Here is a 12,226-nt window from a genome sequence, read left to right as displayed (position 1 = left end):
TGAAATTCCTACCATAGAGGTAGTCATGGAACCGCTTAATGCCGGACACTGCAGCCAGGGCTTCCTTATCGATTTGGCTGTAGTTCCGCTCCGTGGAGGAGAGTGTCCGGGAATAGAAAGCTATGGGGGCCTCTGAGCCGTTCGGGAGGGCATGGCTCAGGACCGCCCCTATGCCATAGGGAGAGGCGTCGCAAGTCAGAACTAGGGGCATCCTATCGCTATATTGAATTAGGACTGCCGACGAGGTCAAAATGTCTTTTATAGCCGCGAACGCGTGCGCTTCACGGCTACCCCATTGCCAGGCCGCTGACCGGTCAAGCAATCGGTGTAGCGGCTCAGCTAGTGACGCCTTGTGGGGGATAAAAGGGGCGTAGAAGTTTAAAAGCCCCAGGAACGCCTGCAATTCCGCCCTAGAGGTGGGTGCGGGTGCGTTTTTGATGGCGGCGACTTTGGAAGGAGTGGGGTGGATGCCTTGTGCATCAATGAGGAACCCCAAGAATTCTACTTTGGGAACAGCAATTTCGCATTTGCTGCGCTTTAGTTTCAGTCCTGCCTCCCTAAAACGTGTGAGAACCTCCCGCAGTGTTTTCAGGAGTTCCGAGTGGCTGGGGGCTGCGACCAGGACGTCGACGAAGTAGGGAACGACGCCTGGGAGCCCGTGGAGCAACCGCTCCATGAGGCTCTGAAAAATCCCCGGGGCAACCGAAACGCCGAATTGGAGGCGGCGGCAACGGAAGGCCCCGCGGTGGGTGACGATGGTCTGGGCTGTAGCCGCATCGTCGTCTACGGGGAGCTGCTGGTAGGCCTGTGCCATATCTAGCTTGGCGAAAATGCGGCCCTGCCCTAAGGAGTGGAGTAGGTGTTGCACTACGGGAACCGGATATGGATTTGCCTGCAGGGCCAAATTGATGGTCGACTTATAGTCGGCACATATTCTCACCGATCCGTCGGGTTTGACCGGGAGGACTATGGGGGTTTCCCAACGGGCGTGATCTACGGGCTCGATTACCCCCTGCTCTATAAGCTTATCAAGTTCAGCGTCTACCTTTGCTCTCAATGCGAAGGGGACCCTGCGTGCCTTCAGCCTAATGGGAGCGACCTGGGGATCGAGGCAGAGGGAAATGGGGGTGCCCTTATAACAGCCCAATTTCCCATCGAACACATCTGCGAACTCATCTAGAACGCTATCTACGGTGAGGGGGACTACCCTGTGCACCCCCTCTATGGTGAGGCCCAAGGCGGGAAACCAATCCAACCCAAGGAGAGCGGGCAGATCGTTCCTGACGATTAGAACTGGGAGTTTCCCCTTAAAGTCTCCGTATTCCACCTGGATGTGGAATATCCCTGCCGTGGGAATCCCATTTCCCTGGTAGTCTAGGAGAGAGACCCCGACGGGGCGCAATTTGCTCTGGGGAACCCCGGGACAAAGGCGGGAAAACAAGGCCCAAGATAGGAGAGAACGGGAAGACCCGGAGTCCACCTCCATTCGACAAAGCTGACCTTCGAGTCGGACGGCGGTGCTGATTTTGCGATCGCCGGCGGGAACGTGAGACGCCTGGTAGACCACGCAGTCGGCGCTGGAGGGCTGGTAGGTTGAGTGGCAGTCCTCAGCTCGCCTCGCAGGACGTGGCTGTTGGCGGCGTTGCGGTGCCTGGCGCTGGTCGCTGGGCTGCATAAACGATGGGGCTGGCACGAGAGCCCGGCAGACCCTGGCGAGGTGTCCTTCTCCTCGGCAGCGGCGGCAGACGGCGGAACGGAACGGAACGGGCAGGATGCGCGGCTGTGGCGGCCGCCGCATCCGCGGCAAGGTGCGTTTGAGGCTGGCTGAGCGGGCGTCGGTGGTTGCTGGTGTGGCCTCCGCTTCGGCTGCGTCCTCATTTGTCCGACGGTTTCCTCCTCCTCGTCTTCAGCAGGAGAGAGGTCGTCGACGAGGTTCGTCTGGGTGGAAGGCCCCGCGGCGGTTTGCGCGGGGGGTTTCAGCTGGAGGCGTTCGATGTCGGCCGTGGATTGTTCGGAGAGCTCCGCGGCTCGTGCGGTCTCCACGGCTTGCATCAAGGTAATTTTGTGATTCCGGAGCATGCGGCTGCGCAAATGCACGTCGCGGACCCCGCATACAAACTGCTCCACGAGGTTCTCCTCCAGGTCTGCAAAATCGCACTGGGCGGCCACTGTGCGTAAAGCCTCTAGAAACTGGCTGATGGATTCGTTGGGCTTTTGCACTCGGCGGCGGAAGGTGAAGCGGCGCGCGATCAGAGAGGGTGAGGGAGCGTAGTGGTTCCTCAGCCTGGACATCAGCTCGTCCCACCCAAGTTTGTAGGCTGGCCTCGGGGCGGCCAGGGCTCTCGCAGAGGCGAACATGGAAGGCTCACAGCAGGACAAGAAGAAGCTGCATTTCTCCTCGTCGGTCTGTGCCTGGTTCTTCGATGCGATTAAGTAGCACTCGAAACGCTCCATGAAGCCGTCCCATGATTCTCCGGCGGCTCCGAATGGCGCGAAAGGAGGAAGCGATGATGCCATCGTGGTGTGGAGCCAGAGAGAGGGGGGAAGAGGGCGGAGAAAATTTTGCGTTCGCTGCCGGAGTTCTCAGTCTGAGGATAGCGTTCGTGCTGGTTCAGACGCGGTGGCAGCTGGCTTGTTCTTCTCCGTGGTCGCGGGAATCGGAATCCCACCTTCGTCGCCAGTTTTGCATCTTGGAGCGAAGGGAAGGACGCGACAAGCGGGTATGCAAAACAGCAACCTTTATTGTGAACAGAGTAACTACGATTCAACGTGGCGTGGTTCGCGCCAAACACTTATACCCCCGGGTTTGAACGAGGAGCCAATGGGGCGTCGAGTAGCTCGACCTATCAGGGCGAGGATTGAACCGGCTCCGCCCGGGAACCAATCAGAAAGGGAGTCCTTATTCCCGCGCTTGTATTTCCCGCGCTAGTATTTAACACCTTTCGTGGTTAGTTATGCAGTATGTAAGTGAAGTCAGAATTTTGCTCTAATATGCTCACTTTACGTTTGTTTATTCTAAACCATGCTTGGCATTTTCATATTTATTCTTTCACTAATTCTTTTTGTTTAATTATTCTTACTAAACTGATGTTGTCTGCAAACTTAGTCATCTCATTCTTTATTTCTTATCCCAGTTCATGTGTTGGGCTAAACCAAATTGTAATTTGTTTGGGTTTTAGCTTTGTATATTGGGTAACTACAGAAATTATGGTTTATAAGTTATAAATGTCTTAAGAGTATCATGTAAATCCCATTAATTGTGCTTTATTCAATAAACCATTAATTTAAATGTATTGGCTACCCAACTGCAGTGTTCATATGGAATTATATGAGCCATGGCTTTGTGTGTATCTTCATCTGGCCACAGTGGTTTGGAAACATTGATCCATTAGGATGTACCGTGTTTTCCCGATCCTGGAAATAAGCACTTGGCCTTATTTTTGGGGAGGTCTTATAATTTTTGAGGCGCAGGAGGCAGCGAGCATGGTCACCTCATGGCTGCTGCTGTGTTGGAATATTTTTGGGGAGGGCTTATTTTAGTGCATGAGCTCAAAAGCCCAATTGGGATTATTATCCAGGGAGGTCTTATTTTCAGGGAAACAGGGTATGAAACCAGCTAATTTGTACTTTTCTCAGTAAATAAATATATAATAAAGTAATTTTAAAAGTTGTGAATTGTGAAAGGACTTATATTTGCCTTCAACTTGTGCTTTATTTATGTTTGTTTATTTCAGTAGTAAGTCACTAGTTCCTCTAGAAAAGACATTAAGTAATCAGTCTGTAATTTAGCGGATTCTGATCTTCCCCATTTACTGACATGTTTTTATTTAGAAGTGCAACTGAGTTCAACCTTATAATCTTAGTTTGGATCTGTCCAACTAAAATAGGACAGAGTCGTATTTTTGTTATTTATTCTGGAATTGTTTTAATATTACAGTTAGTCCTTGATTCACAACCACATTTGGGATGAGAATTTCCATTGGTAAGGCAGTTGTTAAGTGAGTGTTAAGCAATTTTACAAATTGTCGTTATTAAGCAAATCACTGGTTATTAAGTAAATCAGGCAGTTGTTAAGTGTATCCAGTTCCCCAATTGACTTTGCTTGCTGGAAGCTCCTGGGAAGGTTTCAAATGAAGGTCACATGACCCCAGGATATTTCACCCATTGTAAATATATGCCAGTTGCCAAGTGTCCAAATTTTGATCACATAGTCATGGAGATGCTATGAATGTTGCAAGTGCAAGGACTAGTTATAAACCATTTTTTTCAGTGCTGATGTAACTTTGAATGGTTACTAAATGAATAATTATAAGTTAAGGACTACCTGTATGTAAGGCCCAGTTTGGTATAGTGATTAAGATATCAGGCTAGAAACCAGGAGACCATGAGATTTTAAAACAGGATTAAATTACAATAAGCTAATTCTCGTAAAATATCAATATAATTCCATATGTGATTACTGACAGCTTCTAACAACCTCAGTGGGACTTTTCCCCTACTAGGTGAATGTAAACATTTCTTCAAAATTGTCTACTTGCTTCATAAAGAGAAAATTGGAATTAATACGATCACTGAATATAAGCAATTTATATGGATACAAATTTTGTTGCAACAAAGTGCAGTAAACAAATGTAGTATAAGTGGTGAATATGTAAATCTGTTGTTTTATTTTAAAGATTCACATTTCTTTAATAAGTTGATAACTTTGTCATAACAAGTGTCTAGTGAGGTGGGCTGTAATCCATGAAAGTGTGTTGTAGTGCAAGTATCAGTCAATAACATGTCACAAAACTCTTTACTTGAAAGTAATATCTTGAAATGTCTTTGTTTCTATTGGGATACGTACAAATAAATTGCTCTTCCTTTCCTGTATAGATTTCGATATAGAACACAAATGGAAAAAGAAAATTAGGAGTAAAGCCAGATGAATGGGAGGTAAGAAAAAAGGTAATTCTTTTACGATAAAGAGATAATTTTTTTAAGGTAAAGGAAAGAAAATAGAGATAATAACAAAAACAAAAGTATAACAAAAAGGTTATATTCACCAGGCAAAATACCTGTTTCAAGGAACAGCTGATCTTCCAGTTCACTTTCAAAGGTATCCATGCTTTTTAGCAGGTAGCCATTTATACTTCAAACCAGTCCCTTGTTTTCAACATTGCCCTCTGTTATTCTTAGTAAATTTAAGATGACATTCCCTCCCTTCCAAATTAATAGTTAACTGTTTGGAGGAAAAGAAAGAAAGAGAGAGAGAGAGAGAGAGAGAGAGAGAGAGAGAGAAAGAAAGAAAGAAAGAAAGAAAGAAAGAAAGAAAGAAAGAAAGAAAGAAAGAAAGAAAGAAAGAAGAAAGAGAAAAAAAAAGAAAGAAAGAGACAGACAGACAGACATTGTATGTTGATATTTTTGGTCTTCACTTTTATATGTAATCATTTATCAACTTCTATTTCTTATTCCAAAATAACATCAAATAGGTCAATTTGTCCTGAAAATGTTGGATGACACATTCCGTTCCACCTGAGGGTTTATGCCATTCTTACTAAGAAGACAAAAAGGAGTGATAAGAAAAATGATGCTATAGTTTTGCAGATTTATTAATAGGGCATCTAAATGGATCTAGGAAGATAACTTTAAAAGTAACCCTCTATTTATTTAATTATTTGATGATGATTAATTATTTATAACTTTCCAATCTGCAAATGTTGCTTTAAAAAACTTGATCTTGCAAACAAAATTGTGCATACTTTTTCCCCCTTTCTTTTGTAATCCTTAACAATTATTCTGAAATCAGTAATGCATCTAGTGCGTTAAATCTCTAAAGGAGGATTAAGAGCCATAGGTAGAGCTTCTGAATTCTCCTCAGTTACTTCCTGCTTTCTTTTTCAATAATCCTGCTATGCAAACTGGTTATACAGTTGTCTTCAATTTTTTTAAAAAAAGTAAAACAGAAAACCAAAGCATGTGGGATATATCTCTGTGATGTAGGATGTTTAGAGTCACTTGTTGAGATGCATGGCTACAGAAATTAAATAGTTGGATTATTTTTATGTCAAGGACCAAGAAGGTATCACAGTAAAAATACATAGTTAGTGGTGGTAGAATTGTGTATAATAAATAAATAGAGGCAGATTAATACCTGATTAATAACGGAAAGCAAGTAGTAAATAATAGCAAATAGCGAATAATAACGGAAAGTAATAATGGAAAGTTTTCCACAGTTGACAAAAAAGTAACTCTCCCATGTAGCTCTCCAAGGAACTGTTTTGGGAACAGACCTTTTCAAATTCATGAATGAATGTTTTTTTCTGGGTTTTCTGGCGATAGGACACATTATTTAAAATAGCTAAAAGTGAAAGATAATTCAAGCATTCTCAAAAAATTTTTTCGAAATTTAGGAAATGTGTATTTTAAACACAAACTCTCTGTTCCCTAATTTAAATATATAAAGGGGTGGGCTGTTGGGGGTTCTCACGGGTTGGGGTGATCCTCTAGCTAGGATTCTGCCCAGCTGGCGAACCCCCAAATGCCACTCCTGGCTGGCCACATCCACCACGCCCCTCCCAGGAGTCTCCATGCGGCCTATTCATCATGCCAGGTAAGTGCAGGACCCACATGAAAGCTCAGGGAGGGGGGAAATGGGCCTGTTTCTGGCCTCCAGAGCCCAGGGGGAAGCAATTTTTGTCTTCACGGAGGCTCAAGAAAAGCTTCCAGAGCCTAGGGAGTCCCCCCCTCCCCTGGCTATAGTGCAGGAGGCCCACCATGCCACGCCCACTCAGCAACGAGGCAGCTCGAACCCGTTGCTGCAATTTTTGAAGCCCACCCCTGTATACAGATAGGATCTGATTTGTCAATGACTTACCAGGAAAGGCCAATGAGGTTCTGGTACATAGTTTGATTAAAAACTATAACTGCTGTTCAACAGTACATTTCATGTTTGACTTGCTGAGAAAAGGGTAAAAAAGCTGCTTGTATTATAGTATATAAATTTATTGTGCAGCTTTTCTTGGAAAGTATATATAAAGATCAGTTCACTAACCTCAAAAATAATATTACAGAACTGGAAATAATGCCAAAAAGAATGACCAAAATAACTTAGGAGCAGGAACAATTAAGGTCACAGGCTGTGTGAATGTAGCATTATTCACTAAAAATAATATCTAATTAAATTAAAGTTTGATTACGGACAAAAAAATCTACAACTGCTCACTGATGTTTTCATGGTGACACAATATACAATTATTCTTACATGGAAAGATGCTTTTAAGAATTGTGCAAAATGAACTATTTGAAATACCAACTTTTCTTACTATTAACATTGCCGTACAATAATGCAATAATATTACAATAATATAAGCCGCCCAGAGTTACCCAATGGTAAGATGGGTGGGCAGTAAATTGCATAAATAAATAAGTATAGTGGTCTGTTGTATTTGTGGATTTTATGTCATCAGAAAACTGGGAAACTTTAAACATACATTTGATGGAAAACTTTAAAGTTGAGCAGAATAAAGTTTTAACAGAGGTTTATGTCACCAAAAACAGTTTAGATTTCTCATAATTTGGAATGTTTTCTCTTCCTAATTTGAGAATCTTTTCTTCAATTGCTGCTATTAATCTTGAGTTTTGTGAGATTTCCAGTATTGGTATTGCATAAAATAAATTATGAAATAGCCACATAATTACCTAAAGTTCATGAATATCTAAAACATTGCTTCATAATATTATGTAGTTGATGCTAAAAATAGTACAAACCGACATTTAGATAAGTAATAATGAATAGAATAAAGCTAATAAGCTAAGCAATAACATAAATAAATCAGAAGATCTAGCAATAAGAAGCTTATGGGATCATGGATATAATACTTTATTTGTACTGGATATGAAATTTGATATGTCCCCATGGTCCAGAGTTTTCGAGAAGTTGTAAATGCGTGGCATTTGTGACTTGATATGTTAACTTATTCTTCTCTCCAAAGGGATATCTATATGTGAAATATTTGTTAATAGTACAGAGATATTTTGGGTTTTTACTCTATGCATTGTTTTAATTTGATTGCTGTATCAGGTATGTATACTGTCACAGTCTATTATGGCTAAAGCAGCCTAAGAACCTCCAAAATAAATACATATAAAAGTAAATAAATCTATCTGAAAGGTAGTTGTACTTCTAAATCCACTTTTGCTTATTGATATATATGTAATGTGAATTTTTTTGGTCTCCTTTGCTGTGTTATTGCCACAATTACAACAGTTATCCATATGTTGTAATACTGATTGGATACACAAATTGTGTTAAATCAGAATGTAGCTTGTTAGGATTTGTGCAAGTGCATTGTGTGAATCTAGATACAATCATTTATAAAATCTGGTTTGTAGAACTAATGTAAGAATCTAGTACCTATAGCTTTTTCAATAATTCACGTTAAAAGAAACAAGTTAATACACAATGTGGACCCATTATACTAATTCCTGTGTTATTTAGAAGGCTGCTATTGAATATTTTTACAAATGTCAGTACAGGTGGTCTTGGCTTAATGACCCCTTTTTCATTTGTATTCAAACTTTCAACAGCCCTGAATGAGTGATACCTACAACCATTTCTACTCTTCACTGTGTCCTGAGGTTACGTGATCAGCATTTGCAACCTTCTTTGCTGACTCCCTACAAGCAAAGTCAGTGAGATAGCTTGCAAGAGGTCACAAATGACTATATCTATTAGCAATGGAAATTCCAGCCCCAATTCCCATCATTCCATCCTTCCGAGGTCGGTAAACTGAGGACCCAGATTGTTGGGGGCAATATGCTGACTCTGTAAACCGCTGAGAGGGGGCTGAAAAGCACTGGGAAGCGGTATATAAGTCTGAGGGCTATTGCTATTAACCAAGGGCTATGTTAGAAAGCAGAGAATAGGTTCCTTCAGACATACGTGTGTAGGTCTAAACTAATATTATTTAAATTTTTATTCTATCTTTTTACCTTAGAACCAAAACTCAAGAAAAATAACAAAACAACTATGTTTAACTGCATTTAATTAAAGTAATAATACAAATTGAACTTTTACTCATTAAAAGTTCAAGAAACATTACAAAAATGATAGCTATATGTAATTGCATTTAATCAAGGTAACAACACAAAATAATACCATATAGTAAAACATTAAAATTGTTCCAAAAAGTAAATAAAAAGATGTATCTTGATATTCTTCTTGAGTGTAGACTAAATGGAGAGTTACAGCAACTCTAAAAGGAATTCATTTCAGTCCAGGAGAAATACTGCTAGAGATCTCATCCTGGTGTGCCCCAAAAAATAAGCATCTATAACAGATCTGTGATAAGCCTCTCCTAATTTTTTTTTGTCCCTCAGATAGTCATTGAAGAATTTAATGATTACAACCAACCTCAAGCCCACAAAATAATTGGCCAATATAAAGATTTTTCACCAAACATGTTGACAAAATAAATTTCCCTGTTATGATTCTGACATTGATATTTGCTTTTGCATATGGATTTTAACAAAATCAAATTAACTAAATGCTTACATGCCAGTTTGGGTTGGTGGATAAGGTGATGGCCTAGAAACTGCAAGACTCTTGAGTTGTGGTCCCACTTTAGGCATGAAAAAGCAGCTGGATGACTTTGAGCCAGTTATCTCTTTCAAACCCATCCTCCTCACAGGGTTGTTGTTGCTGGGAAAAAAAAGAAAATGGAAGGAGTATTATGTATGTACACCATCTTGACTTCTTTATAAAGTAATAAATATGAGATAAAAATCTAATAAAACTCAATGTTTTAAAATTAACAAAATTATCATAGCCTGGTTTTTTTTTTCATTCAATGACAAAATACAACTTGAAAAAGAAACACATTATATGGAAACTGTATGACAATGTTTTATAATCATCTGTTATAAATCTGTTCAGTTTGACAGGCAGACAAATTTTAAAAGCTTACTTGTGATTCCAGGGGTGGGTTTCAATTTATTTTATTACTGGTTCGCGTGTGTGCATTTGCATGCTCACGCAATGCTTCTGCGTATGCGCAGAAGTGCCTGGGCGGGTGGGCAGAGCCTCCCGCCACTACTGAATCGCCTGATTCGGGGCAAACCAGCTGTGTGATTCCCAGAAAGTCATCCTTTTAAATATAATTTGAAAGAGCTTGTTTTATAGGTCAAAAGTTACAAAGCAAATTACTTTGTCTTTGGTAATAGGTTAAAAGTTATACACATTGCCCAAGCCTTTCATGATCAATGCAACAGAAAATTTTTGTAAATTTTTACAGTTTACAGTCATCTTTGCTGATACTGTGACATAGTGATATGTGTATCACTGGCTACAATGGGACATGTTTTTGAATAAGCATGTTTAGAGAAGTAATTTAAGATGAAAACAGCTTTACATCCTCAGGCAACAGATGGCCTCAATGTGGACATCCTGTTTTGAAAAACAATGTATACACAGGATAGGTTTTAGATATTTTTCTAAAACCACTGAATTTGAGATTTTGATGGGTTATCAAATATTTCACGGTTTAAGTTTTGTGTTCTCTCTTGTTTTTCCTCTGACATTCTAGATGTGTTCATTAAAACCTATTGTTTCATTCAAGCCTTTCTTTTGTAAATGTCAGGAATGGATATTTATGGTGTTTTATTTCTTTTCCTGTCCAATATAATATATTTTATGTTAAATATTTACAGATCTCTAATGTTTGGATACAAGGAGCTTCTATAAGCATTAGGAATTTCTGCAGACATAAGAGTAGGGCCAGTAACAAGTATTTAAAAGTTCAGAGAGTGAATAATCAATAACATGTATACCTGTTCTGTCAAGCTGATAGGAAGAAGGCAGGTACATGCCCTGGAAAGTTTATCATTTTTTGCAAGTTGTGGGCTGGTAGCACTGATTGGAGAGACCAGAAATTGGGCTTTCAGTGGCAGTGACTGCTGTGCCAAAAGATAAGTGTATTTGTGGGTGGAGGTTAGTTGGCATCTATCATGAGGAAAAGTGGAAGCCAGCATGAGCAGTAGTGGAAATGACAAACAGCACATCTTGACAATGAGATGGGTGGCATATAAATTTAATAAATAAAGTGCTGCAGGAAGACAACAAAGAAAGATAGAAGGGACAAGAAATGAAAAATTATGATTGGGAATTAACTGAGTACCAGATGTATAGGTAGGTGAATGGACTCCTTTCTGCCTGATTTTATTCAAGAATTATAGCTTGGTGTGAGTAAGTATAGGGACCTACCATATTTTTCGGAGTATAAGATGCACCTTTTTCCCCCCCAAAAAGAGGGAGAAAATCTGGGTGAGTTATATAACCAATTTCGCTGTATTTAAGTACAATGACAATAAAGATTATACTTATATACTGAATACAGCATTTTTGGCCTATCAAAACCCCGTCTCCTTTGCAAAAATGGACATGCAGAGGGTTTGGTAGGCTTGCAAAGTGCTCCTGAGGGCTGGGGAGGGCAAAAAAAAAGCGCGAATAATAAGTCGTTTTTGCCCCCCGCAGCCCCCAGGAGCACTCTACAAGCCTCCCAAAGACTCTGCATCCCCCCCCCCTTTTTTTTTGCAAAAAATGGTCTGTTTTTGCAAAAAATGGACCTGTTTTTGTGAAAAATGGGCCGGTGTTTGCTCTTTTTTGCCCTGCCCCCAGGAGCACTCTTAAGAGCCTCCCAAATCTCTGCATGCCCTCCCCCCAACTTTTTTTTTTTTTTGCAAAAAACTAGGTGTGCAGAGGGTTTGGGAGGCCTGCAGAGTGCAAAAACTTTTTTTAAAAAAAATTATCTCTTCAAAATCATGGTGCACCTTATACTCCAGTGCGTCTTACAGTCTGAAAAATACGGTAGTAAAGGGAACATTGGAGGAATGGTTTTGGTTTTGGTTTTGGTTTTTATTGAAATTTGTAGGCCGCCCTTTTCCCTGAGGGGACTCAGGGCGGCTCACAGTAAACCAAGGGAAGGGGAATACGACATTAAGACGACAACATATAATAAAATCAACACCATACATTCAATATTCGGGCGGGGTAACGGTCCTTATCCCCAGGCCTGACGGGCGAGCCAGTTCTTCAAGGCTGTGCGGAAGGCTTGGACGGTGGAGAGGGTACGAATCTCAACGGGGAGCTCGTTCCAAAGGGTCGGGGCGACTGTTGAAAAGGCCCTCCTCCTTGTAGTTGCCAGCCGACACTGGCTGGCCGATGGAATGCGGAGGAGGCCCAGTCTAT

The 12,226-nt window shown here is 41.2% G+C and overlaps 1 long non-coding RNA gene across 1 annotated transcript; it reads left to right on the top strand.

The window, feature by feature from the left end:
• Nucleotides 1-3,937: 3,937 nt before the first annotated feature.
• LOC148044335 (uncharacterized) lies at nt 3,938-9,684 on the top strand. The gene is made up of 3 exons (XR_015697463.1): nt 3,938-3,982; nt 4,876-4,935; nt 8,569-9,684. It is a non-coding gene; the product is annotated as an uncharacterized LOC148044335 (long non-coding RNA).
• Nucleotides 9,685-12,226: the final 2,542 nt, after the last annotated feature.

This window comes from Thamnophis sirtalis, unplaced genomic scaffold (genome assembly GCF_051295495.1).
Source record: "Thamnophis sirtalis isolate CommonGarterSnake01/CBP01778 unplaced genomic scaffold, rThaSir2_p1.2 scaffold_8, whole genome shotgun sequence".
In the NCBI taxonomy this organism is placed as follows: Eukaryota; Metazoa; Chordata; class Lepidosauria; order Squamata; family Natricidae; genus Thamnophis; species Thamnophis sirtalis.
Note: the sequence above shows the minus strand (reverse complement) of the source record. Positions and strands in the feature narration are given on the sequence as shown.